Consider the following 26,369-nt stretch of genomic DNA (forward strand, 5'->3'; position numbering starts at 1 on the left):
GAGTCAACCTTGCACAATTGGGTCCTCTATGTCCAGCAAGCTACACTTTATCAGGATGGTATGTTTGCAAGAAAGCGGGAAGGAACTGTTTTTCCGCAAAAACATGACTGCAAACAAGATTCTGTCCACCACCTGCCCCTTCTTTTCTCAACGAAAAAGAAATGCAAGTTTTCAACCCAGCTTTTGTTCAGTAACGGATAGCTTTGGTGTAAATCATGACTCCAGAGTTGACAGCAACAAAAAATCCTTAGTTCCCTGAGACAATAATTTCCAAAAGCTGAGCATGAATCAATTTCACTCAGCCCAATAAGGAAGGCTGAACATACAGCCTTTAAAATTCAAAGATAACTGAACATAAGCAAAATTATATTTAGTTATGATAAGATCTACAATCAGGTTCCCTTCCACTCTTACATGGAAGGTGAACACCATGATATGATCAAACAAGTTTTCACTTTTGCCTTGTAAATAAAATCAAAGGGCAACAGTCCTTGTTCTCTGACGTCTGTAGTTAATACAGAAAGAATAAACATTACCTACTCTTACATTAGGAGGGAGGAGGAGGAGAGAACATTTCTTAATCTCTTTCCAAAGAGGATTAACCTACAGCATATTTCCACCCAAAACACTACATTAATGAAATAAAACATTCTCCCTGCAGGTTGTTGGTTTTTTGGGTTGGGTTTTTTTTGTTTTGTTTGTTTTTAGTTCAACAACTTTGTGTTGTCAAAGTTCACTTAAGTGAGTTACCAAACCTGTACCCTTCAGGTGTGATACTCCACTGAAACATGACTAGCATTTTAACATATAGTGGGAAAGGAGAACCATTGCCCTACAAGCTAAAAATAATAATCAAAATAATAATACTTAGTACTTATATAAAGCCTTACATCTGAGGGACTGAAAGTGCCTGACAAACATGAATTTAAGCATCACCACAACAACCCTGAAGTAGAAGAAGAATATATTATTCCTAAAGTATATGTGGAGTGACAGGGACACAGAGATGCTAAGAAATTAAGCACATGCTTAACTTTAAGCACATGCATAGCTGGACTCATGTGTCTTTGGAGATCCCTGGATGTGAGTTTTTCTTCCTATACAGCTTAATATTTATATATCTGACACTAAACAACTAGATATATTTTAAGTATTCCCAGGAGGATCCCAAACTGGTGAGTCTTAAGAGTTTCTTATGAACATGCAGGGGACTGTCCCCAACTACTCTTGCCCTAGATAGATGCTTGTGCTGATGTAACCAGGCCAGAGGACACAATCAGCAGGTAAGAAACACCTATGATGTGATCTGGTTGAAGAGTTTGCTGAGTTCCTCCAGTGAGGTTTTCCTTCTCTTCCATGACACAGAAGGAATAATCTTCGAGCTCAGCTGAGCATTCTACCGCTGCAGCTTTGCGTGCTTCTGCAACGTGCGATCATATGATGGAGAATTTGGTTGAGTGCCATCCTGCTAGGACCTCTCTCTTTCAGTTCTGGGACAGGAACTGAGGCTCAGGAGGAAGATACCACTTTATTCAAGAAACCAGACTATACTTAAAAGAGATGAGGGAGAAAGGGAAAGGACAGCCATTTCACCCACCTCCTGCCCAAGGTAATAACTACCAGAAAATGAGGGATGACAGGTTTGAAGTAGTGTTTACATAGCCTTTGAAGAGAATATTCAAGCTCCAATTTAAAAGTGGGAGGATACAAGATGCTACCTTGAGGAATCTGGCGATTACAGGATTAATGGGTACCATCCTTCCCTCCAGGGACACTGAATGCCAAAACTTGGCCCCTGAGGGTATCTGGTTCTTAGTTTGTCTAGGCCTGTCTGTAGGAATTCTGAAGTACACAGAGAAGACTATCATCCAGACCTGGTGCCATTTTTTTTTTAAAACAAAAGGAGTCTTTAATATATTAAATAAAGAGCCAGCTGAGTGTCAAAGTACCCAAATATCTTGTTAGGGACTAAAATATGTCCCCTCGAACTTAAAGCTATCATACCATTTACGTCTTATATAAAACTCATTTGACGAGTATCAAAAAGTAGACCGTCACTGTCATGTAGCCTCACTCCCTACCAACCCTACAAATGTCTGCCCACAGTTTGTTAGGTGGATGGAGGGGTGCAGTGAAGCACAACCTAGCCAGACATGACACAAAACTGAACAGCAAGTATAGCTTCTATGCTGATCATTTTTATAAGTGCAATTTCTAACCCAACTCTGGCTTTGTCTTGTGCAAATGCATCTGATTAATTTTCCCCACTGATTTTAGTTAATAGTGAATTAGCTAGTCCTGCAAAAGTAGGCTTTACTTTTGCAATACAATCATTGAATACAAGGCTGTCTTCCAGGAAAGATTTCCTTTCTTCAATCTGTTCTCTCCTCTATGGACCAACAGGCTCGGATCTGGGAATTTTTTTCTTCTTCTCCAAATGTTAAGTCTATTTTTCCCGACTGCTCAGATTCTCTTAGGCACTGTGATCTGAAATAGTAGCAATAATTGTATTTCCTATTTTATTACTCATAGTTGACCCTTTGATCAAAATCCTATGATATTTAAGCATATTTATACGGTCATCTTGCACTTCTAAATCTAATATGAAGGAAGTCATTGACTCCAAGAAAGCTCCAAGGTAAGGGTTTTTTCTTCCCATAGAAACTCCATGGACTCAGATTTTTTTGAGGGGGGGGCATCAATTTAGCTTTCCACTATTTCACTCTGCCTGCCTATATACTCAATGTTTTACAAATGATATAAACTCTTTCCATTACAGGGAAAGCCTCATCATTTTTTCACATCCATTTCTGATTTATCCAGCTACTATTCCACCTTGCTGGCGCATCCATACAGACCCAAGTTTGCCTTCTAAAGCAGATACTGGTGCGTGACATCCATCTGTTTTGGCACATACAATAGTAATGGTAAACAGTCTCAGATAAGAGTTTTCCCAGTAGGAGGAAAGAAACAAGATGGCCAATTCAAGATGCTCAGCACTGCTGGAGGGTTAGTCTTGAAAGCCTTTTAGATTTCATCTTAATTTGCAAAGTAATTCTTGTTTTGGACCCAAGGTATGGCCCAAATTGCATCAGAGCTTCAAAATATATTCCCATGCAAGTTGTAGGAGGTTTTTTAATTGTCAAGAGAGGTGCTATTTTTAATTTCATTTATTTATTTTACAGGAATGGAAGGAAATGGACAGGACTCAGTTGAGGCAAGTTCTGTTTTGCACAGGAGGACCTGCTCACAAACCAACCTCAACTTCAAGGTGGGTGGTGGGGAGGAGGGGGAAGTAGGTTCGCTCATATTGGGACACAAGGTACATGAAGAGAAGTCGTATGACCTGTGGGTTCTTTGACAGTATTTTAAGTAATGGTGTAAGTCCAGAATATTCCACTGAACTCAGTGGAGCTACTCATGATTTACTACAACATACCTGAGAGCAGAATTTGGCCTCTGATAGGTTCCTAGAAGGGATGCCCCTCAAGACGCCATATGTACATGCCAAACAGCTACAGAATTTGCAGTTCTTTGAAAAACGTCCTTGTACTTACAGAAGACCATCTATGGGGTTTCTTATTTTGGAGTCTTGGAGACTAAGGGCTGAATTCTATGGCAACATAAATGGCATTGCAAATTGGTATTAAAACAGGGGTAAGTGGCAAAGTAGCGTTGGTGACTTAGCAAGGAGTGGGTGTGCACCTATGTCAATTTGCTGTTCTGCAGGGACTAGCAGTAAATGAGAGAAATAGGAACTACACCCTCTCAAACCAGAAAAGAATTTGCTCCTTGGATTGCTGGTGATGGTGCAGGCATAAAAGGCAGCAGGGGGGAGTTTGCTTTATCTTAAACCTTCTTGCTAATTGCTTTTCCTGGTACACCTCATACTGGCAGGATGTTTGTTCTGTGAGGGATTGCTCCTGGTCTCACCACACCCATGTTGGTTCAGTGAGCTACACTGGACATCCTATTCTCCAGCACGACACAGCCTACTGCACCAAGCACTCAGAGACTGAAAATACTGATTAAACTATTTGCCTAATGCTATCTTACTCTCTGCATGTATCCCCTAGGCCCAGCAGCTGACATCAGAAACCAGGTAGATTCTCTCAGGTAGATTTGCTGGTAAGCCATTAGTTTAGGGCTGTCCATCACTGGGGAACAACTAGAAGTGTCTCTAATTCTGTAGGAGGCCTGGAGGAGAGGACCGTGTTCTGCTGGGTGCGGACATCTTTTCTATGGTCTTTCTGATTTGAGATTTGTGCGTATTTATTTATGACTGTACAGTGCCTACCAGCCTGGATAGATGCTTTTATAAATGTGAACAAATTAGAGAGAGCGAGCAGGGGTTCATCCAGCTGTGAAAAAGACTTGTGGGGATTTTATTCAGAATTAAGAACATCATATCAGAAGACTATGGGCCCAGGGCTTAGACAATTTCTCTTTTTTGTTTATTACAGGATAAGATCTCAATATTTGTGATCCCTTCTAGGTATGGGAAGACTGTCTTCTTTCGGGTATGAGTCAGGGCTCCCAGGTGACATATACAGAGAGACAGAGAAACCTCTTCTTTTTTTTATTCTCCAGACCCAAGTTTTAGAATACTTAAAGGGTTCTTTGAATGTAACAGCCCTTGGGCAATAAGGCATCCTAATAGTACCATACCTTGTACGGGCTTCTTTATGGTAACCTGTTCTGTTCTCATGCAGAATCATGTACCAGTCTTTTATGTATCGTACTCCGGAGATGGCCATCCTGCCTAGGGGCTGCTACAAAACCAATATTTCTGATGACCTACAGAATGGATGCTAGATTGAAGAAGGGTCAAGACAAAAGTTTAAATTAAGTTGATTTACTGACTGGGAGACACAGGCACAATTGACATGTGTCCTGTATGTTTATTTATGTTAGTAGGTTTAAAGGAGGCCAACAGGGACGGAATGGTTTCCATTCAAAAATGTTGATACATCATATGACAGTCCACTATTCTTGCCTCCAATTCTTGATGCTCAAGATATTTTTAGTGTCTAGTATGAAGTAAACTGCCTCCAACCTGGAACAGTTGTTCTGGGATAGGTTCACTGGCTTTGCTCTCCCCCAAAAGCATGTACTGCTATGAAGGCCTTTTGTCCAGTGTGGGAGAGAGGAGAAGGGAAAACTGTTCTGGAAATGGGGAAAGTTTTCTTAAACTCTGAGAAATAACTTTTTGGGAAGACCACTAGTACCCAACAGTCCAACCTCCTGTGACTCAAGAAATCTTGATTTTTACAGAAGCCTTCAAGGGACTGCACAGCAAGCTGTGTGTATTGGTACTGATTTGATTTCCCCAAGCTAGTTGGATGGAGTTTGTTGTTCTTCGGAAAGAAGTGGAAGGAGACACTTACTGAAAACGTAAATCCAGGTTGAGGTGTGAGAGAGAGAGAGCGTGTGCAACAAAGCCTGATGCCAACTCTGTCCACTTGTTTATTCAAGTGACACCATCATAGGACCTAATCACATTAGCCACGCCATCAGGGGCTCGTTCACCTGCACCTCTACCAAAGTGATATATTCCATCATGTGTCAGCAATGACCTTCTGCCATGTATATTGGACACACCGGACAGTCTCTACGCAAAAGAATAAATGGACACAAATCTGACATCAGGAATCATAACATTCAAAAACCAGTCAGAGAACACTTCAACCTCTCTGGCCACTCAGTAAAAGATTTACAGGTGGCAATTTTGCAACAGAAAAGCTTCAAAAACAGACTCCAACTGCTGAGCTTGAATTAATATGCAAACTAGATACAATAACTTGGGTTTGAATAGAGACTGGGAGTGGCTGGACCATTACACAGATTGACTAAGTTAAGTATCCTCACACCTTCTTGTCAATGGGCCATCCTGATTATCACTATAAAAGTTTTTTTCTCCTGCTGATAATAGTTCATCTTAACTAATTAGCCTCTCACACTTTGTATGGCAACTTCCAACTTATCTGTGTGTGTGTATATATATATATATAGAGAGAGAGAGAGAGAGAGAGAGAGAGAGAGAGAGAGAGAGAGAATCTCTTCATAGATAAATTGTTTTTTAAAAATCCACAATGGAATGACAAATTCCTAGAAAGGGGAGGGGGTCATAGACAGTAGGAAGGTCTCTGCCTAAAACCTCTTAAGGCAGCATTTACAACAGCATCTTTTAAAGGACAAAAAGAAAAGGAGTACTTGTGGCATCTTCATCCGATGCATCCAATGAAGTGAGCTGTAGCTCACGAAAGCTTATGCTCAAATAAATCGGTTAGTCTCTAAGGTGCCACAAGTACTCCTTTTCTTTTTGCGAATACAGACTAACACGGCTGTTACTCTGAAACCGGTCATTATTTTAAAGGACAGTGCATTCAAAGCATTATGGAGGAAAATCCCTTTCCCTCCAGACAGGAGATCTGGTAACTAAGACGAGCAATTTTACAGAGTAAAGGGTCACATTGTTATGGTCGTTAATCATCAAAAGGCATCAGAGGAGATTCCTTTATATCTCCTCAGACTACAGCATGCACTTTCATCTGCCCATGTTTTGGCAGATGCTGTAGTATCAAAGCTGTAGTAGCCCAGGATGCTTAGGAGTGGCAATGTATTCCTACAAGGGCTGAGGATAACTTTTCCTCAGTACCCAATGGCACCGTTAGGAAATAGCTACATTTTCTACATTAAGAGAAGAATCCTTAGAGCACAAGGACGCTGCTGAGAGCGGAAGCCAAGAGCTCTTCTTCACAGGAAGCCCAAGAGATCTTACTGACAGATTTAGCTAGTATGACTTCAGCATCTAGAGTTTTCCAACAGGACTGAAGTACGTGCAACCTTCCGGAGTGGGCAAGGTGAGCTTTGTCTGGATTATTTTATGAAAATGGAAATCCCTTTTTCCTGAGAAGGTTGGTGCCTGGTTCTATCGACAACTGAGGCCTCTTACGGGATCGAGAAGCACCTAGGAGCTCTGATGCCAACCGGCAGGGAAATATGGCAAGTTTCACCCTCCTCTGAGGAAGAAGGGCTCAGCTCAGGTAGAGGAGAAATATCCTTCGAGGTAGGAAAAATATCCCTGGGAGGAACTATGAAAACTTTGCTCTGGACAGGAGCTGAAGTTCCCCCTCTTCCTCCTTTCCATGAGCACACTTCGTTTCTGATGTGGAGACAGAGTTTTGAAATAAGCCTGGAGACAGCAGAGACCTTGTTGAGCCAGATCACCCCCATGAAGAGGTTTCAATTTAGTGCTCTCCACAGAGATGGACTGACTTTCTGCTGTCCTCTTGAATCCTTTGCTGTGAATGGAGACCAACGTCCATATCAGAGTTCTATGGGCCAATGTGCCACACGATTTTTCTTGCCACGACCCCACTCCCCAGTAAATACCCTTCCTTGATCCAGATCCCTGTAAATAGAGGGGGAGGAGGGAATCAAAATACCTAAATAACTACACAAAGACGACGGCTGTTTTGCATGAGACCTTCCTAAACCAAAAGAAAAAGAACATTACATTGCAGAATGAGGAAGCTATCAAACACAATCAACCTAACTCAAGATAGGAAAACAAACTACAGATTAAGAGGGGAACCCCACACCACAGGCTCTACAGATGCGCACACATACAAAAACACCCAAGCCACTTGGCTGGGAACGGTTGTCAGCTTCGTACCAGAGCGGGGACCCAACCCGATCGGGGCGGGGGGGGGGAGGAGAGGGGCAGTTAGATCACACACAGACAGATCCACTGCTGCTGCCAGTAAATTCAGACTGTCAGAGTATTAGAACAGTAGTCTCCCATAGGACAACTGCTGGCAACAAAACTGGCATGGAAAGCATATGGGAGACACATGGAAGTGAGACAAAGTGCAGGAAAACCATAAAAACTGAAGTCTCATTAAATATCGGACAGTTGGCAAATACAGAACTTCCCATTTGTTTGCTGTGTTCCATAAAGGGTAGAGGACATAGGGAGCAGTATGCCTTGGTAGTCTACAATTTTTACACTAGTCACCCAGGAAGTGACTAACTTGCATGTTTATGAACAGCACAAACTGCTTTTGGTCATGGGACCCTGTTCAAGCAAAGGACTGCAAAGATTTAATAATGATCTTTAGTTAGCTTTGGTCACCCCACACACCAGTGGCTTTTGAAGTCTCACCAGCTGTCTCCAAAATCTAGTGATAGACTATTTCCAAAGGCATTTAACAACGAAAATAGCTAACCATAAAAGTGAGTAGTTACAAAAAGAGCAAGAATCAAAAGCCCTGTTCATTCCAGGTTATTTCTCAGGGTGCCACATTGCTGTGAGAATATTTTAGCTCAGTTATATCGTAAATTGGAAAGTATTAAACCAACTCCAATCAGCATATAAATGTTGCCATTTTATTTTTGTTTGGTTTTAGTGGCTTTTTGTTCAATTAAATCAAACATTTTAACAATATTAAGAAGCATGCAAATTAGGTATATATGTAACTAATATAACTTTTTGAAATTAATTTCAAATATAAAATTTAATTCACATGAGATGCACAGAAGGCAAAAGTAATGAATAAAGTAGGATGACAGAGATAAACCACTCAGATTTCCATTCTAAATTACTACCAATCATATAGGAAGCTCTTTCAAACCATATGCTTAATTTTAGGGATTATCTAGTGTGCTAATATCTCCATTATGTTGCACATTGTTGTACTTGGGTGACTTTTCTACAACACTGCACTACCCTACAATATTCTACAGTAATGGTCCAATACACTACATTTTACAATAAGATTACTGTAGTGCTTAGGACTGTTACTGTAAAATATTATAGGGGTTTGTCAAGGTACTTTTTATATGAGGGTTTACCAAAAAACCCATTTTGTTGATCAGAAAACCTGTAATGTTCAACAGAGAAGACACTTCCATTCCCTGTTATTTTCAGCTTCTTAAAGGAACACTCAGTAAGATAATGAATCCTTCAAATGTTACATCTTGTGTCTTGCATTATTGTGGTGCAGCAACTCTCCACCTCAAACAGTCATCAGCACTATTACAAAGTGGGCTTATAAGAGAGTGGCTGAAAAGATGCTGTGTGAAAAGAAGTGGAAAATTAAAGCTGAAGCAGTCGAAGAAAGGGCTTAATTTACTAGCATGTACAGTATGCAAATGAGATTACTCTCAGCTTAACTGCATCATTTATGTCCATAATAACGGCATCATCATTACAGGGCTCAAATTAAATTACACCATAATTAGCATATCAAAGTGATTGGTTAAAGTTTAAAACAAATACCCAATTTTGTTAATGAACAGCTGTAATTGTCATGTACACTTCAATGAAAACTCCCTAAACAAATATATGTTTTAGAACAGAGAAAGACTTTGAAGCAGACAGATCTGCAGCTGAGGTAAATTATCTAAAAAAGAATGGCACAGACTATTCTATTAATGTTAATATATGCTCCTCGTTTTCAGGTAATAAAACATTCTATCAAAACAAGCCTTCCACTCATATTTATACTCCTCTGCTGCAACTGACAAAGTAGAAAGACCCGCTTTCCACTTTCAGTGTCAGCATGAACTGTTGATAACACCACAAGGGTGACCAGCCTGCCACAAGCAAAAGACATGTTCAGCAACATGCTGTTACATAAACTCCCTTTGCTTGTTTCAAAGACTTCAGTATTGCAAACTTGCTGAGTGTTATGCTGTTTCCCCCCTCATCTAAATAGGAAAAGGGGAAGAAAAAAAGAAAAGAAAAGAAAATCATTTCCTGCTAACTCTATACTGTAGACCAGTACTCTAGTGAACTGATGACATGATAGCATACTAGGCAGTCTACAATTCAATTTATTCTAATCTAATCATATTAACACAGCAGTTTCAGAGGAGGAACTGTACTAGAGAAGTTTTTGCTGTTTTCCTCTCATTAAAATAAATAGGGAGGTGGGACTACTGGTTTTGTCAAAGTCATCCTGACAGTCAGTAACACATTTCTATAGATCAATCACTGCAAATGTATATGGTAAATATGCAGTAAAAATAAATTTTCATACAAAATGAATTTTAATGCATGAAGAAGTACACTACATGTTATTAAAATATTACAGGTAAGCTTTCTTGCACTTGATTTTGATAATAATCTTCATTGTACAAGGCCATAATTGCACAGCAGCAGTGCCAGGGGAATGTAGCACATATAAAACAAAATAAACCCTTCATGCCCCCCGCCATACATTTACACAGTTATACTTGACTATGTATTTCTAAGTATATACAAAACAGAAAAAGTATATTTTGTGCTACAATTGGGAATGCACTTTCAAATATACTTAAGAAGCAAACTGAATGTCTTATTAAAACCGTATTATCAAAACAGTGTTCAAAAATTTAAAGAAAGTAGCTTTTCATTTTATTCATTGAGGAATCCATTAAAGCCTAAGCTCTGAAGTAGTATGTAAATTATGTGCCTTTCAAGGTAGAGCTAGGGCAAATTCACTCCATCAACTAATGATGAACCTCATTATGTGCAGGGAGTATTCATAATGAGGAAACAAGCCACCCGCCATTCCATGTTCTAACATAAATCCCTGTAAAATGTGAATATCTCCATATCTAATTAAAGGCTACTAATTCCTAGCCCCCACTCCACGCCCACCCCCAGGTTCAAAAAGCAAAAAATATAAATGTGTTTCAAACAATACACTTAGGTTTTTAAAATATACTTATTGACGTTTACTATTACCTTTTAATTAAAAAATAATCATTCCTAGCATTCTAGGATAGAAAGTTCTGGAGCACAAAGTTTATGTTAAATGACTTGGTTTTATATTTTAAAGAGAGCTTCAGATTAGCACAGGTTAGGCTGCATACTTCAATGGAAAAATAAACAAACAGCAGAGAAAAGAAATCAGTAGGAATGTGCAAGAAATAATATATACATATTTTTAAATCTTAGCCATCCAGTTTTGCTGCAGAAGCGAGACTTCCATAAGAATCCAGAGGGACCATATAATAATTAGAGGAGGGGGAAAAAACCATTTAGGAACCAAGCATACAACAGGTATTTAAAATAATTTTAGAATGATGCTTTATTTAGGAGGAGGCTGTTAGCCTTTTAAATCCTGTTAGAACTAATGAAAGAGAATAATGCTGCATAAAACAGGTTGAAGTAAAAGTGCTCCTGGACAGACTCACCTCTGTTTAATAGTTGTACCTACAAATGCAGCGTCCATTCCCAAGATCAAAAAATGTATATTTTATGCAAGGTGTTATGTAACTTACTATCTACGCACCAGGACTTCATTTGCTCTTGCACTAAGTTATGAATTTGCTCTCTATATTTTCCAGAATAAAAGTGGATAGGCTTTTAAGACTACTCGGAACAGAACAATGTACAAAGTGATCCTTGTTAGGGTGTTTATTATACTATTTTTTAATTTCCGAAGATGTACAAAAGTACACAGCCAGCTAAGAGAGTTTAGTCTGCAGAAAACACCCACTTTGTCTGAGTAACATACAGACTCAAAACCAAACATGACAAACAGTTTAAAAAATAACATAACTCTGTTCAGGGCATTAAAGCACTTGGACAGTCACAGAAAAGGCTACCATACCTTAAAATTATGCCAACCAAAAAGTTGAAATCCTTGTGTAAAAATACCCATTCTCTTGTCATCCCTATGAAACCTTATTTAGAATTTCAACAGAAAATCACAGCTACCAAAAGAAACGTCAACTACAAAAATCATAGATGCCACAATAGAACATTTTTTAAATCAAATGGACTACACAGATTAAAATACTTTAACGATGTAGATTCTCTGGAAATAACAGAGCATACTACAGGAAGAAATCAAAAAGGATGCTGCTTCTTTAAGTTACATAAAAATAAACTACCCTACATAAAGCTGTTAGAGTGTACGCTTTCTCATTCCTAGACTCATGGAGGATTTTTTTCTCCTTTTAGGTCAACCAGTCATGCACTAGGAAGACAACCCTCCAAAAATAACTTGTCCCTCCCCCGGAGCACACAGTTTAACAACCTACCTTTGTTCTGGTGTTGCAGATAATAACTGGCAAGCCTCAAGACCATGAGGATTTTGGAATAACCAAGGGGGTTCTGACAAACCACAAGTAGAGAAGAAGAAATAACAGAAAAGCCTCTAAAGAAACTGTTCTAGCTGACAATTGGTAGCACCAAGCAAGTATTTACAGCACTGTTTACACTGGAGGGAGTGCACCTCTGTTCCATCAACATCTACAACTAATGGCATATTTAGAATCCAGGCATGATAATTAAGAGACATAACACATCACTGTTTAGGAGAGGGTCTGAGAGATCTAAGCAGCATTTCTTTACAATGTCTATACCACTGATGAGCATTAGTTTGAGTGACAAAGGTCCCAAGCTAAATCAACATTCTTACCTTAATGTTCCTAGTAAAAGGCTCCGGCAAACATAACTCATGAAAGGCGTATGCAAAGATATGTCTCAAGGAATTAATCCACAGCCCTCACATGAATTGCAAAAAACAGTGGCTTACATTTCCAAACAAACGCAGCTCAGTTTGGGCAGCATGGTATAAAGCAGGTTTACATATACAGAGCTGTGTGTCAGAAGGAAGAGTTCTTTAGGATTTATTTGACACTTATTTTCCGGGAAGCCTTTTGTGGAGTTGTGCCGTTTGTTTCTTATTGTCTGAGAAGCAGTTAGAAGCTTCTCCCTGAGGGGGCCCCTCAGCCCCTGGCTCGGCCGCTTTGACAGGGAGGTAACCATATTAGGATGTGTATGGTAAAGTAAACAATAACATAGTTGCAATGAAATGGAAATTTTTTTTTCAGCTAATGGTGTTGGTGTCAGTCCTGTTTTTAGCCTTCCCACTAGTTTTGTTTTCTAGTTTAAACAAGCCTTCTTTAAAGAAAAAAGGAGGATAAAAAAAAAAAAGTGTTCCTAGCTTCCAAATTTCTCACTGCGAGATTTTTGAGAATGTTTTTAGTCACAGGGAAAAAAAAGCTATTTAACATCTAAATGAAGACATGTCAAGTTTAATCATGAAAAATACACACCTAGACTTCTGAGACCTCCAGCTGAATTATGGAAGACATTTGGATGCTAAAAATATGATTTCAAATGTATATTTTAAAGCAGAAAATAAGTGGATTAGTGAAGTCCAACCACATTTTGCAAAGTCACTAACTGTAGAGGCTAGTTGTGCTAAGTCCTGCAAGTTCGCTAGTTTTAAAGCTCTGAAAATGCAGGATAAAGCACTTGAATCAAATTGCAAAATGCAGGTGTCAAATTATTCTATTCAATCAAAAACAGAGCTCGAAGTGCTTGCCATGTAAAGGTTCCTATACAGCCACAGTCAGGATAAGAGTTCTGCAGTACAAAAAATACTTTAGACCAAGCAATGTTATTTTCATACTTCAATTCTAGATACTAAACGAATTGCCAAGAACAGCCAGCACAGTATCTCACCACACTAAAGGATTAGCATGTGAAGAGAACTACTGATGTAGAACGTGTGTTAAGTCTCAGTAGTAGTAGCCAGCTTGGGCAGGGAGTCACAGCTGTAATATGAAACAAGTTTCCATGTCTTCATGAATTAGGTAAGAGGCCGCTCTTTGGAGCGGTTGTCCTGCAAAGCAAACCAACATGAGGTTGTTTAAGTGTTTTGCACTACCAGTCAACATCAGTTGTTGAACAATGGGAAAAATGCAGTGCTCCTCTGAAAAGAAGCTGACAAAAGAGATCACGGATGCTTTCCCTGTACCAGGCAGCAGGATGATAAAATAGATTGGTGGGGTGGGAGGAGGCTAAGGTAGATAGGGGAAATAAAGTTGGTATGAAATTAGACATACAATTTAGAACACAGGCAGATTTCCCTTACAAACACAATACGCACTTGTATTGCCAAATCACACTTAGCGTTGACTTCTAACGACATATACACTTCTCTCTCTCTCTCTCAACATATGGAACCTTAAAATTCTTTAACAATTTTTTTAACCCAAGCAACTATAAAATTACACAGCATAAGATACTTATCCGTGCTGCCTCTTCAAAGAAAAAAAGTCGAACTTAACACAGAGATATCAAAATCAATAAATCACACAAACAAGTAGCAGTTCAAAAGTTCAAAGACATGATGGCCAGTTCACTACGTCTTAGCACTCAACCAATAATAACTTGACTCCATCACTCCTCATAGCCTAGACAATTTCATAGCATCATTTTCATTAGCCTGTCTCACTGAAAATTGCTAGCTATTTATGTATACGCTAAAATAAATTAGCCATTTCATCGAGCAGTGTGATTCTTATAAAATACATTAACACAATACTCAATTTTCCAGTTGAAGTAAATAAATAAATCAATGAATTCAACACAATGATTTTTTTTTTTATTGTGGAGCTTCAGCTCTCAGCATAAGTGTTTTTATTGGGTTTATTTGTTTCAATAAAAATTGAAATAGGCCAGTGATCTTAGCAGTAGGATCTGGAAAAAAAAATCTAATATTTAGAAAGAATACTGTGCAATACAGCAAACTTATTATATATGATTTGTTCAAAAGTCATTTTCATTACAGTTATTAAACAGCAGCTCCATTGCAAATGGTTGTGGAGTATTTTTTTCTTTCCCAAAACAGAGAAAAAGAGTATTATGTCACCTGGTGTTGTAGCATTTGGCACTACTATGCTGGAAACCCACACTGAAAATGCAGTTTTAAAATCACACGCTACTGAAGGGGAAAACCTGATGCATCACGGGCTATTCTGCAGAGAAGGTGGGTATGGGAAAAGTTCCAGTATCAATACTCTTTCACCACCTTTGCCATCTGACTCCTAGAATGCTGTTGACGGTGGCTATGAGAAGATCTACTTGCCATCAGAGGCCAGGTGAGAAAATGCCGGCAGGATGGGAAGAGAGAGCGCACAGAAGTGTTTTGCAGGTGAGATGGTGAACAAAAAAAGCAGCTAAAGAATAACAGATTGTAAAGATGTATGAGGTATTGTTGCAGCCATGTCAGTCCCAAGATATTAGAGGGGCCAGGTAGGTGAGGTGATATCTTTTATTGGACCGACTTCTCCTGGTAAACTGAAAAGCTTCTCTCTGTCACCAACAGACGTTAGTCCAATAAACAATATTACCTCAACCACTTTGTCTCTCTAAGACAATCTAGAGACATGGTAGGGTTGCTGCTGTGTTGCAATTAATTTCTAATAGTGCCTGAAAAATCCCTAGTGCTGGCTCAATATAATTATGTGACATGACACTATACCCAAAGAAGCAGCCGCTGCACACACATTTGCAACGGATCCACAGACACCACAAAGAGGGTGTGGCATGCAGGGAGGTGGGAGGAAACTAGGAAATCAGCAAGTACTCTAGATCCTGTCAAACTAGTGTAACCAACTTCAGAAACACAAAAAAACAGTGCAAGTTAATACTGTCTGCAGCAACCCTGCTTTACATTGGACATGTCCGATTTTAACCTTTCAAGCTCACAGAGCCTGCTGTTGGAGGGTAGGTCTCATTGCAGACGGCGAAGTGCTCAGACTGTTCATGGGGTATGGCACACATATTGACATCCACCACAATGCAAGATTCTCCGAAGGGATCGCCTGTTTCTGCTGCACACATTTGTTTTCCCTTTTAAGACATGCCTGCTGTGCTTTATGACAGAGTGCACTGAATGTGATTTAGAAGTCATGCTAGAGTGCAACTGCGTATGCCACTTTCTATACATTTTCCCTACAGAAGTTGGGTCCTCCCATGCTGTTTACAATGGACCAGGTTCAGATGCCTTAATTCCCATTGATTGGCACCTTACTCTAGGAAAAGACCATTCAGAATCTGGTCCAATGAAAGGGCAACACCAATCTTAATGTCTTGAAAGCCCTAGTGCTCCTACCACCCAAAAATCAATATAATTTGCCTGTATTTTTATTTTTAATTCAGGGGTGAATTGGTATGAACTTTAGTTCTCATGAAAGCTAGTCAGTATATGATCATTCATTACTACTTGTTGTATTACCATAGCACATAGGAGCCCCATTCATGGACAAGAACACCAGTGTGCTAGATGCTGGGTAGTGTCTGTGCTTCCCAACACAACTGTGCCAATTCACCTGAATTCCTGCCTTGAAAACATCCCAGCTAGCCCCGTGCTAGCCTATCCCAATCAGAGACTCCCTAAATGGGTTAAAACACACAGCTGTCCCAGGATGAGGATAAAATGCCAGTTGGGGCCAAGAAGAAATCAAAATCTTTTCCCCTTTCAAATCTTTCAAAATCTTGTGACTGGAACCAGTTGTGAAGGTAGGGCTCCAGGAGTGAAAAACTAATACATTAAATGATTATACCATTTGGCCTATCATGTTTTCACATAATTTCTATAAAACAGCCACATATGAATAGCACACTTTTCAAAACGTATCGTGGTTACAGAAATTTCGCTTTCAGATTCACATTTTAACCTAATCTGACGTGAACGTAAATATTTGATCTCAATTGTAATGACCAACTATAAATAAAAAGCTTCTACCCAAAATGCACAGTGTGTGAGGATAGTGTTTTTAAGGATGATGTCACTAGCGACCTATTGAACTACATCGCACGTGTCAGACAGACGTCTGTTTCTTAAATTGTGGTAATAAATTAGTTGCCTCAGAATCTGTTCTGTCAAGAAAACACGAAGCTTTCCTATTGAGATAAAAGTTTAATGAATGTTTCAGTTTAGGAGGAAGAGTTAAGATTACTATTGATGTGGAGAAATGACTGCAAGGCCCATTGCTCTATGCTGTAAATACTTACAGCTGTCAAATGGAGGCTCCTTGACAATGGGTGAATGCAGGAGAACCAATGCACAGCTGTAACAACTTAATTATATTAATTAATATGGAAATACATAGGAGTGTTAAACAACAAACACAACTGCAAGTATTCACCCTGGATTTAACAATCTGCACAAAATTTCTCTCTCCTAAACTGGTGAAGGTCGACCACCTGACATGGTCATGCAGTAACAGCAGCATGGAACATTGGCATTTATTACACACCTTGAAAGTGCTGTGGAACCAATTTGAGGAAATTCAGCTCTCAGGAGTGGGGGATCACTGCAGCAGTATAACTGTCTGCAACTCTGTATCATGTCATTTGCCATCATTTAAAAAGGAAAAGAAAAACCTTCCCGTCATTCTCTTCTTGCCCCAGACCAGTTTTATATCAGAGTGGCATCAAAGCAGATAGTCCTTGACAGGGTTGGGGCCTCCTGACTTTGATGTGAGGGGAAAGACTTCCATTACATATGGAATTACAATGTAACATTACTTTATTATTATACACATGTATGTCATGCACTCTCTCTCTTTAGACATACCCACACTCCCTCGCTGCGTGTGTGGTTTGCATGATAGGCGGTGCTGGTAGCAATAAGCTTGTCTGATGCTTCCCATTATAAGACCTGTTTTTATTCACTTATAACTAAGGTTAAGATTTTTGTCACGGTTATTTTTAGTAAAAGTCATGGACAGGTCACGGGCAATAAACAAAAATTCACAGAAGCCTGTGACCTGTCCCTGACATTTATTAAAAATAATTGTGACAAAATGTGCATGTGCGTATGTGTGTGCGCGCGGGGTGGGGGCGTGGTCCAGCACCCTCTGCTGCTGCAGCTCCAGGGTCCTCCAGGCATCCGCGGCAGTTCAGAGATTCAGGGTCCCCTACCACCCGTCGTGCCTGAGAGCGCTGGGGTTCCCCCCAGCTGGCCGCGGCAGCTCGGAGTCGCGGGGATTCCCCACTACCCACAGCCAGAGCTCCAGGGCCCATGGCTGAGAGCTCCGGGGTCCCCCCACCACAGCTCAGAGCTCCAAGATCAGTGGCTTGGAGTTGCAGGGTCTCCCCGCTTTAGCTCAGAGCTCCGGGGCCAGTGGCTGGGAGTTGTGGGGGGCCCCTCCACCCACAGTGGCTGAGAGCTCCAGGGCCCCCGCTGGCTGACTGGCTCCAGCCCCACCGCCCAGGGGTTGAAGCCGAAAATGTCACAGCGGTCTCTGGAAGTCACAGATTCTATGACCTCCGTGACATAATCTTAGGCTTACTTATAACTTTGCCAAAGTTAACCATTTGGGCTGAAGTTTTCCATGAGCTGGGAGTGAGACTGACACTGGAAGCTGCTAAGGGAAACCGAGTGGGAAGGGGGCAATGAGACTGGACCCAAGGGAATGGGACTGGCTAGATGTGGAGAGTAAGAACGGGGATCAGTATGGGGGAAGAACTGGAACTCACCAGGCAAAGAGCCTGGGGGAAGGAGCCAGGAAAGGGGAGATTGTTTGGAAGACTGAGATTGGATAAGGAACCTGGACAAGGAGACTAGGACTGGGAGCGTCTGGGGAAGGGGGAGAAAAGACAGACCAGATGAGGCGGCGAAAGCGGCACATGCTGATCAAGGAGTTTGGAACTGGGTGTGGAGAGGGATAAAGACTGGAAGTGGGAGTGTGATTGGACAGAGAGCCAGAGGAGCTAGCGGGAGGGGACTAAGAATGGCTGGGCTAAAAGACAGGGACTAGAGCTATAAACCTGTGTAGTAGAGTCTGAGGTAGACAAGTAAAATGTGAGTGGGAGAAGGAACTAGGGGATGGGGAAGAGACAGGACTGGGACAGGGACAGGTTGGAGGCGATGGGGCAGAAGGGAGTCAAACCTAGGTAGAATGGTCAGAAGAGTCTGTGTCCACTAGAGCAAACTTCCCTCCTGAGCCTGGAATTAAACCCAAGATTCTGAGTCTCGGTTTTCAGCTGCTTATAATTTTGAGCATCTTTGGGCTGAAATTTTCAATGCCAAAGTTGTATGCCTCAGGCTGAATATTTTGGGGAAAAATTTTGCAAAATGGTTCAGCCATTCCTCAGAATGAGGTTAGGGAGGAAAATACATTGTTTTTTCCCCCATGTGAAAAAGTTATTTGATAGGCTTCCCACATTTACTTGAGGATACTACAGCCTTGAGCCATGTGACTGTATGTAGAATTTTTGCCAATCCCAATTTCCTCTTCAAAACTCCCTTGCTTTGTTGCTTGTCAATCAACTCAGAACGCACCCTATATAAAGATTTCAAAGAGTTCCCCTGAGCTCAGCAGAATCGCCCCGTGATATTGTTGCTAAAGGCCATGTAGTCGTACACCATGAGTAGCAGGAACAACCCACAATGGCATTCCCAGTTGGAGTATTTGTGGGTGTAGAGCTGTGAGACCTCATGAACACTCTGTGCCCCCAACACATGCAAAGAACATTTTTGGTTGGAGAGAGCTCTGAAGGAACCTGTTCTTATGATAACCAGTGGCATACTTAACAGTTAGATAGTACTGTTCATGATAATACAGTATTTCATTTGGGTGATTTAAAAGTCACTCTTGACCAACTTACAGTGAGACACCAAATGCTTCATCAAATCACCACCATTTTTATTCACAATCTAGCACAAAAACTACAGGAAAAGTTGCATTTTCAGTAACTCACTGAGGAGAGTACTGCTACCAACCACCGAAAATCCTCCTATCTCACCCATTTTTATGTTACATTCAAATATATTTTCTTCCAAAGCAGCATTCCATTTCCCTGCATATCTCCACAGCAAGTCTTATCAAGGAAGGGTGAAAGAGTATCCAATTTAATATCTGTTTTTGCAGGACAGGAGATTTCTTCATATCTTATGCAGCAAGGAAAGCTGCAGGGGATGGTTTAGTAGCCTAAGCATCACGTTTTAAATACCTAGACTCCCTCAAACCACAGATCCCATCAGGGTCGACATAGCTCTTCATGTGTATGAGGAGATAAATTAAGTTTCATGCTGTTTACTTTGTGATGATCTTTCATATGACACCTTAAAAGTTAAGTTCCTATCCACAGTGTGTGGACTTGTGCCTTAACTACAAGATTTTAACCTTCAACACACAGAGTCTAGAAATCTAGGGTGAAATTCTGGCCTCTCTGAAGGCAGTGGGAGTTTTGGCACTGATGTCAAATGGAGCCAGGATTTCACCCCTGGGATCTACTCCCATCTCTTCCTGAGAGTTTCTGTGTGATTTTGAGCAAGTCAGTCAACCTCTGTGTGCCTCAGTTTCTCCATCTGTTAAGTGGAGAAAATACAACCTCACAAGGGTGTTGTGAAGCTTAATTCATTATTGCTTTTCAGAGCACTATGATCCATGAATGAAAGACGCTAGAGAAATAATTATTATTACAGATCCCATGGCACTTTTTGTAACAGTAGGATCTTGCCCTCGTATTCCTGGCCACAATGTGACCTTCTAGTGCTTCAGTGCAACACACCACCGTTACCTGAACCCCACTGCATCCTAAAGGCTGTGTGCATATCAATACGGTTGTACAGTGTATAAGTTATTTTATGATCTCCTTGAGATGAGAGGCACCATATCAATGTCAAATGCTGTGTTAGAGCAATCCACAGTTGCATAAACTGTAACCTATCCGCCCTGTCCATATCTTACAAATAGCTGCAAGTGCAAGAGAAGCGGCAAGTCCAACTCCAAATGAACTTGGAAGGACTCACCAAGTGGACACACCTGCCAAGTGAAACAGAGCTAGGAGTGTCTTTCAAACACATCAGTTAATTAAGTGCAATGAAACCCTTGAAAGTGCATGCGTGCAAACACACACACACACACACAGAGAATATGGCATGGGGAAGGGAGGAGCTGCATATACCAAACATGCCCACTGCTGAAATTTCCCCTGAACTACCAAGAAGTCTCGATACCATTAGGAATTGCGTCTTAAAGACCCAACAAAATTGGAGCATCGAGATAGAGGACAGTTACCACAGGCTCACATCAGTTGTGATCTCCCCCTCCTCTCTTCCTTCCCCCACTGCAATTGTTTTGATAATTTTAGATGTTTCGAGACACAAGAGTCTAGGAAAAGAGGAAAAAGTCCAGCCATGTTGCAATTTCATAAGGAAATACGGTTGAGGAGTGGAAATTATTTTCCCTGCAAATGCTGATTAGTTGGGGAAAACTCCCCGGGACAGGGATTATCTTTGTTATTTGGTGGGGGTGAGGGAGGGGGGTTTTACAGTCCCTAGTACAATGGGACCCAGTTTTTGTTTGGGGTTATTAGGTGCTACCATGTTAGAAATAAAAAATGCTATTAATAATAAAGTGTTGCAGAATATGGAAACGTCCTGACGTAGCTACTCCTGCATAGTACAGTCAGATACCAAACATTACCTTGGCTTCTGGCTATACTTTTAGTTGTCCTTTACACCTGGCTTAATTTATATGCCTTTTTTTTTTTCAACTACACCGTCCCTATTTCCCACACCAACTATTTGGAATGGTTTTGGCCTATAATATGTTAGTTTATAGTGGCCTCATCTGGGCTGGGTTGGAAACAGAGATTAGAAACCGTATTTCAACTCAGTCTGCACATGGTTCCAGCCAATAAGGTTTTTAAACATGTTTTAGCCAACCTGGGGAGATGGCACCAAACTATATTTTGAAAAAGCCCAGGTTTTAGCCTAAACGAGATGGTCATGTGCCACAGGGCAATTGGCATTTAAATCATTTGTAGGCAGAGGATAAGTGCTTTCTAGAAGCAAAAGAAACCAAACAAATTATTATGGGACTGATCTTAAGTTTTCTTGGAGTCACTGTGAGGTTTGCCATGGACTTCAACTGGAGTGGGATCAGGTCCTTTGTTGTAAGGCAAAGAAATTCCACATAAAACATTTAAAAAAATTGTATCTGCTAACAACAAATGACTGACTATGTAAGAAAATGTTTTCTGAATAGACTAGCAATTCTAAACAAAAGAACAGCCATACTGGGTCAGACCAATGATCCATCTATCCCAGTATCCTGTCTCCCAACAGTGGCCCGTGCCAGACGCTTCAGAGTGTGTGAAGGGAACAGGGGCAATTTAGCAAGTGATCCATCCCATCATCCAGACCCTGCTTCTGGCAGTCAGGGGTTTAGGGCAGTGATTCTCAGCTAGGGTATGCATACCCCTGGAAGTACGCAGAGGTCCTACAGGGCAGCAGTTCTCAACCAGGGGCCTGGGGCCCGCTAGAGGGCCGCAAGCAGGTTTCAGGGGGGCCTCCAAGCAGGGCCAACATTAGACTCACTGGGGCACAGGGCAGAAAGCCAAAGCCCCACTGCATGGGGCTGAAGCCCAGGTCCCTGAGCCCCGCCACCCGGGGTTGAAGCTAAAGCCTGAGCAATGTAGCTTCGTGGAGGCCCCTGTGGAATGGGGCCCCAGGTAATTGCCCTGCTTGCTACCCCCTAACACTGGCCCTGGCTTTTATATGCAGAAAACCAGTTACTGTGGCACAGGTGGGCCATGGAGTTTTTATAGCATGTTGGGGGGAGTAAGGGGCTCAGAAAGAAAAAGGTTGAAAACCTCCGTTCCAGGGGACACAACTCATCTAGATCAATGTTTTTCAACTGGTGGTCACAGGATGGGTTTAGGGGGGTTGCAAGTGTAGGGGCAGCATTAGTGGGTGGCAAGCAGGGCAACTGCCCAGGGACAGGGGGCCCCACGCAGCTAAATTACATCATTCAACTCCGGGGGGGGGGGAGAGACTTAGGCTTCAGAGTCCTGAAAGGGGTACAGCAGTCTGGAAAGGTTGAGAACTACTGGTTCAGGGATACACAGAGCATGGGGTTGCATCCCTGGCCATCTTGGCTAACAGATACGAACAGACCTATCTTCCATGAACTTATCTAATTCTTTTTTGAACCCAGTTATACTTTTGGCCTTTGCAACATCCAGTGGCAATGAGTTCCACATTTTGGCTGTGTGCTGTGTGAACAAGTACGTCCTTCTGTTTCTTTTAAACCTGCTGCCTATTAATTTCACCGGGTGACCCCTTGTTCGTGTATTATGTGAAGGGGTAAATAATACTTCCTTATTCACTTTCTCCATCTCACTCATGATTTTATAGACTTCTATCATATCTGACCTCAGTCATCCCTTTTCCAGGCTGAACAGCCCCAGTCTTTTAAATCTCTCCTCATACGGAAGCTGTTTCATCCCCCTCGTCATGTTTGTAGCTTTTCTCTTACGTTTTTCAACTCTTAAGATATCTTTTTTGAGCTGGGGCGACCAGAACTGCATGCAGTATTCAAGGTGTGGGCGTATCATGGATTTATATCGTGGCATGATGATATATTCTGTCTTATTATCTATCCTTTTTCTAATGGTTCCTAACATTCGCTTTCTTGACTGCTGCTGCACATTAAGCAGATGTTTTCAGAGAACTATCCACAATGACTCCAAGATCTCTTTCTTGAGTGGTAACAGCTAATTTACACCCCAACATTTTGTATGTGTAGTTGAGATTATGTTTTCCAATGTTCATTACTTTGCATTTATCAGCACTGAAGTTCATCAACCATTTTGTTGACCAGTCACCCAGTTTTGTGAGATCCCTTTGTCACTCTTTGCAATCTGCTTTGGACTCAACTATCTTGAGTAATTTTGTACCATCTGCAGACTTTGCCACCTCACTGTTTATTCCTTTTTCCAGATCATTTATGAATATGTTGAACAGCACTAGTCCCAGCACAGACCTTTGGGGGACCCTGCTATTTACCCCTCTCCACTGTGAAAACTGACCATTTATTCATACCCTTTGTTTCCCATCTTTTAACCAGATATTGATCCATGAGATGACCTACCCTCTGATCCCATGACTCCTTACTTTGGTTAAGAACCTTTGGTGAGGAACCTTGCAAAGACGTTTTCAAGTATACTATATCTACTGGATCACCCTAGTCGACATGGTTGTTGACCCCCTCAAAGAATTATAATAGCTTGGTGAGGCATGATTTTCCTTTACAAAAGCAGTGTTGACTCCTCCCCAACATATCGTGGTCATCTATGTATCTGATAATTCTGTTCTTTCCTATAGTTTCAACCAATTTGCCTGTTATTGAAGTCAGACTTACTGGTCTGTAATTTCCAGGGTTGCCTCTGGAGCCTTTTTTTAAAAATAGGTGTTCTATTAGCTACCCTCTAGTAGGTTGGTGCAGAGGTTGATTTAAGAGAGAGGTTACATACCACAGTTAGTAGTTCTGCAATTTCATATTTTAGTTCCTTCGGAACTCTTGGGTGAATACCATCTGGTCCTGGTATTATTACGGTTTAATAATTAATTGATTGTTTTGTTCCAAAACCTCCCCTACTGACAACCTCAATCTGGGACAGCTTCTCAGATTTGTCACCTAAAAAGAATGGCTCAGGTGTGGAAATCTCCCTCACATCCTCTGCAGCGAAGACCAATCCAAAGAATTCATTTAGCTTCTCTGCAACAGCCTGATCTTCCATCAGTTCTCCTTTAGCACCTCAGTCATCCAGTGGCCCCACTGATTGTTTGGCAGGCTTCCTGCTTCTCATGTATGTAAAAAAAAATTTTGCTGTTAGTTTTTGAATCTTTTGCTAGTTGCTCCTCAAATTCTTTTTTGAGCTGCCTAATTATACTCTTACACTTGACTTGCCAGAGTTTATGTTTCTTTCTATTTTCCCCAGCAAGATTTAATTTCTTTTAAAAACTGGATGTCTTTGTCTCTAACCACCTCTTTTACTCTGTTTAGCCACGGTGCCATTTTTTGGTACTCCTGTTTTTTTTTTTGTTTGTTTGTTTTTTGGGAGGGGGGTTGTTTTTAATTTGGGATATACATTCAGTTGGAGTCTCTATTGTGATGTTTTTTAATGCTTGCAGGCATTTCACTCTTGTAACTGTTCCTTTTAATTTCAATTGAACTAGCATCCTTGCTTTTGTATAGCTCCCCTTTCTGAAGTTAAATGCTACCGTGGTGGGTTTCCTTGGTGTTTTCACCCCTACAAGGATGTTAAATTTAGTTACATTATGGTCAATATTACCAAGCAGTTCAGCTATATTGACCTCTTGGGCCAGCTCCTGTGCAGCATTAGAACTAAATCAAGAATTCCCTTTCCCCTTATGGGATCCATGACCTACTGCTCCAAGAAGCCGTCATTAATGGTATCTAGAAATTTTATCTTTACATCCAGCCCTGAGGGGGCATGTTCCCAGTCAACATAAGGATAGCTGAAATCCCCCATTATTATTGGGTTTTCTGTTTTGTAGACTTTCTGATCTCCCTGAGCAGTTCACAATCACTGTCACTACCCTGGTCAGGTGATCGGTAGTATATTCTTACAGCTATACTCTTACTGTTCAAGAATGGAATTTTTGTTCATAGAGATTCTATGGCACTGTGATTCATTTAAGATTTTTGCTATATTTGACTCTGCTTCCTTTCACATATAGTGCCACTCCCCCACAGTGTTCCCTCTGATTTTTCCCAACCATGTGCAGAATTAATTTTTGTTAGGTGCACCAATATGGAGGTGATGCATGACATATCACCTTCATATTAGCGCACATAACAAAATTCAGGTGGTGGGTGTGGGACCGAGGGCTTCAGAGTGTGGGAGGGCGCTCAGGACTGGGGCAGAGGGTTGGGGTGCAGGGTATGAAGGCTCCAGCGGGGGATGAGGGCTCTGGGGACAGGCACCTCTCCCTGCCGTGGCAGCTCCGGGGCTGGGACCACAGGACAGGTGCCCCTCCCCCAGTCCCTACAGCTCCATTCTGCTCCACCCAGATTCGGGGAGGGGCACCCCAGCTGCCACAGGTCCAAGCCGGGCCGCCCCGCCCGGGTCCTCCCCAGGGACCACAGGGCCGGGCCGCCCTGCCAGGGTCCAGGGCTGCCCTTTAATCTCTTACATAGCAGCCTAAATTTGGCTTCCAGGACCCTCCCTCCTACCTTTCCATACGTCACTGGTCCCTCTATACCATGACCACTGGCTCCTCCCCAGCACTGCACACAAAGTCTGTAGAGCTGTCTCGAGAGGTCTGCGACCTTCACACCTGGCAGGCAATTCACCATGAGGTTCTCCTGGTCATCACAAACCCAACTATCCATATTTCTAAAAATCAAATTTTCCATTACTGTTACCTGCCTCTTCCTAATAACCGGAATTTCCTCCTTCAGTGCAAGAGGATACCATGACATCATCTGGAAGGAGGGTCCCAACTGGGATTGTTTCGCTCCACTCCAGTTTGATAATCTCCTTCCCTCAGACTTTCACCCTCCTTGGCATCACAAAGACTGTCAGACTGGAGGTGGGATAGCTCTGCTGTGTCCCGGAAAGTCCCATCTGCCTTAGCTCCTCCAGTTCAGCCACTCTGGTCTCATGAGCTTGTCCTCGGTCTCTGAAGGCCATGAGTTGCTTGCGCTGAATGCACACCTATGCCACGTGCCCACAAGGCAGGTAATCATACATGCTGCATTCAGTGCAATAAACTGGATAGCCTCCACTCTGCTGTTGGACTTCTGCC

General features: G+C 41.6%; 1 protein-coding gene across 18 annotated transcripts in view; it reads right to left on the bottom strand.

The window, feature by feature from the left end:
- Positions 1-26,369, bottom strand: part of FOXP1 (forkhead box P1) — a 494,548-nt gene that overhangs the window by 233,047 nt on the left and 235,132 nt on the right. The window contains exon 1 of one of the 18 annotated variants that reach the window (XM_073351102.2): positions 12,537-12,857. The exons of 15 other annotated variants lie outside the window; for them this stretch is intronic. The gene's annotated coding sequence lies outside the window, so the exon portion shown is untranslated. 2 more of the 18 variants (XM_073351101.2, XM_073351103.2) reach the window with 2 other exon arrangements.

The sequence above is a fragment of the Lepidochelys kempii genome, chromosome 7 (assembly GCF_965140285.1).
Source record: "Lepidochelys kempii isolate rLepKem1 chromosome 7, rLepKem1.hap1, whole genome shotgun sequence".
Classification (NCBI taxonomy): domain Eukaryota; kingdom Metazoa; phylum Chordata; order Testudines; family Cheloniidae; genus Lepidochelys; species Lepidochelys kempii.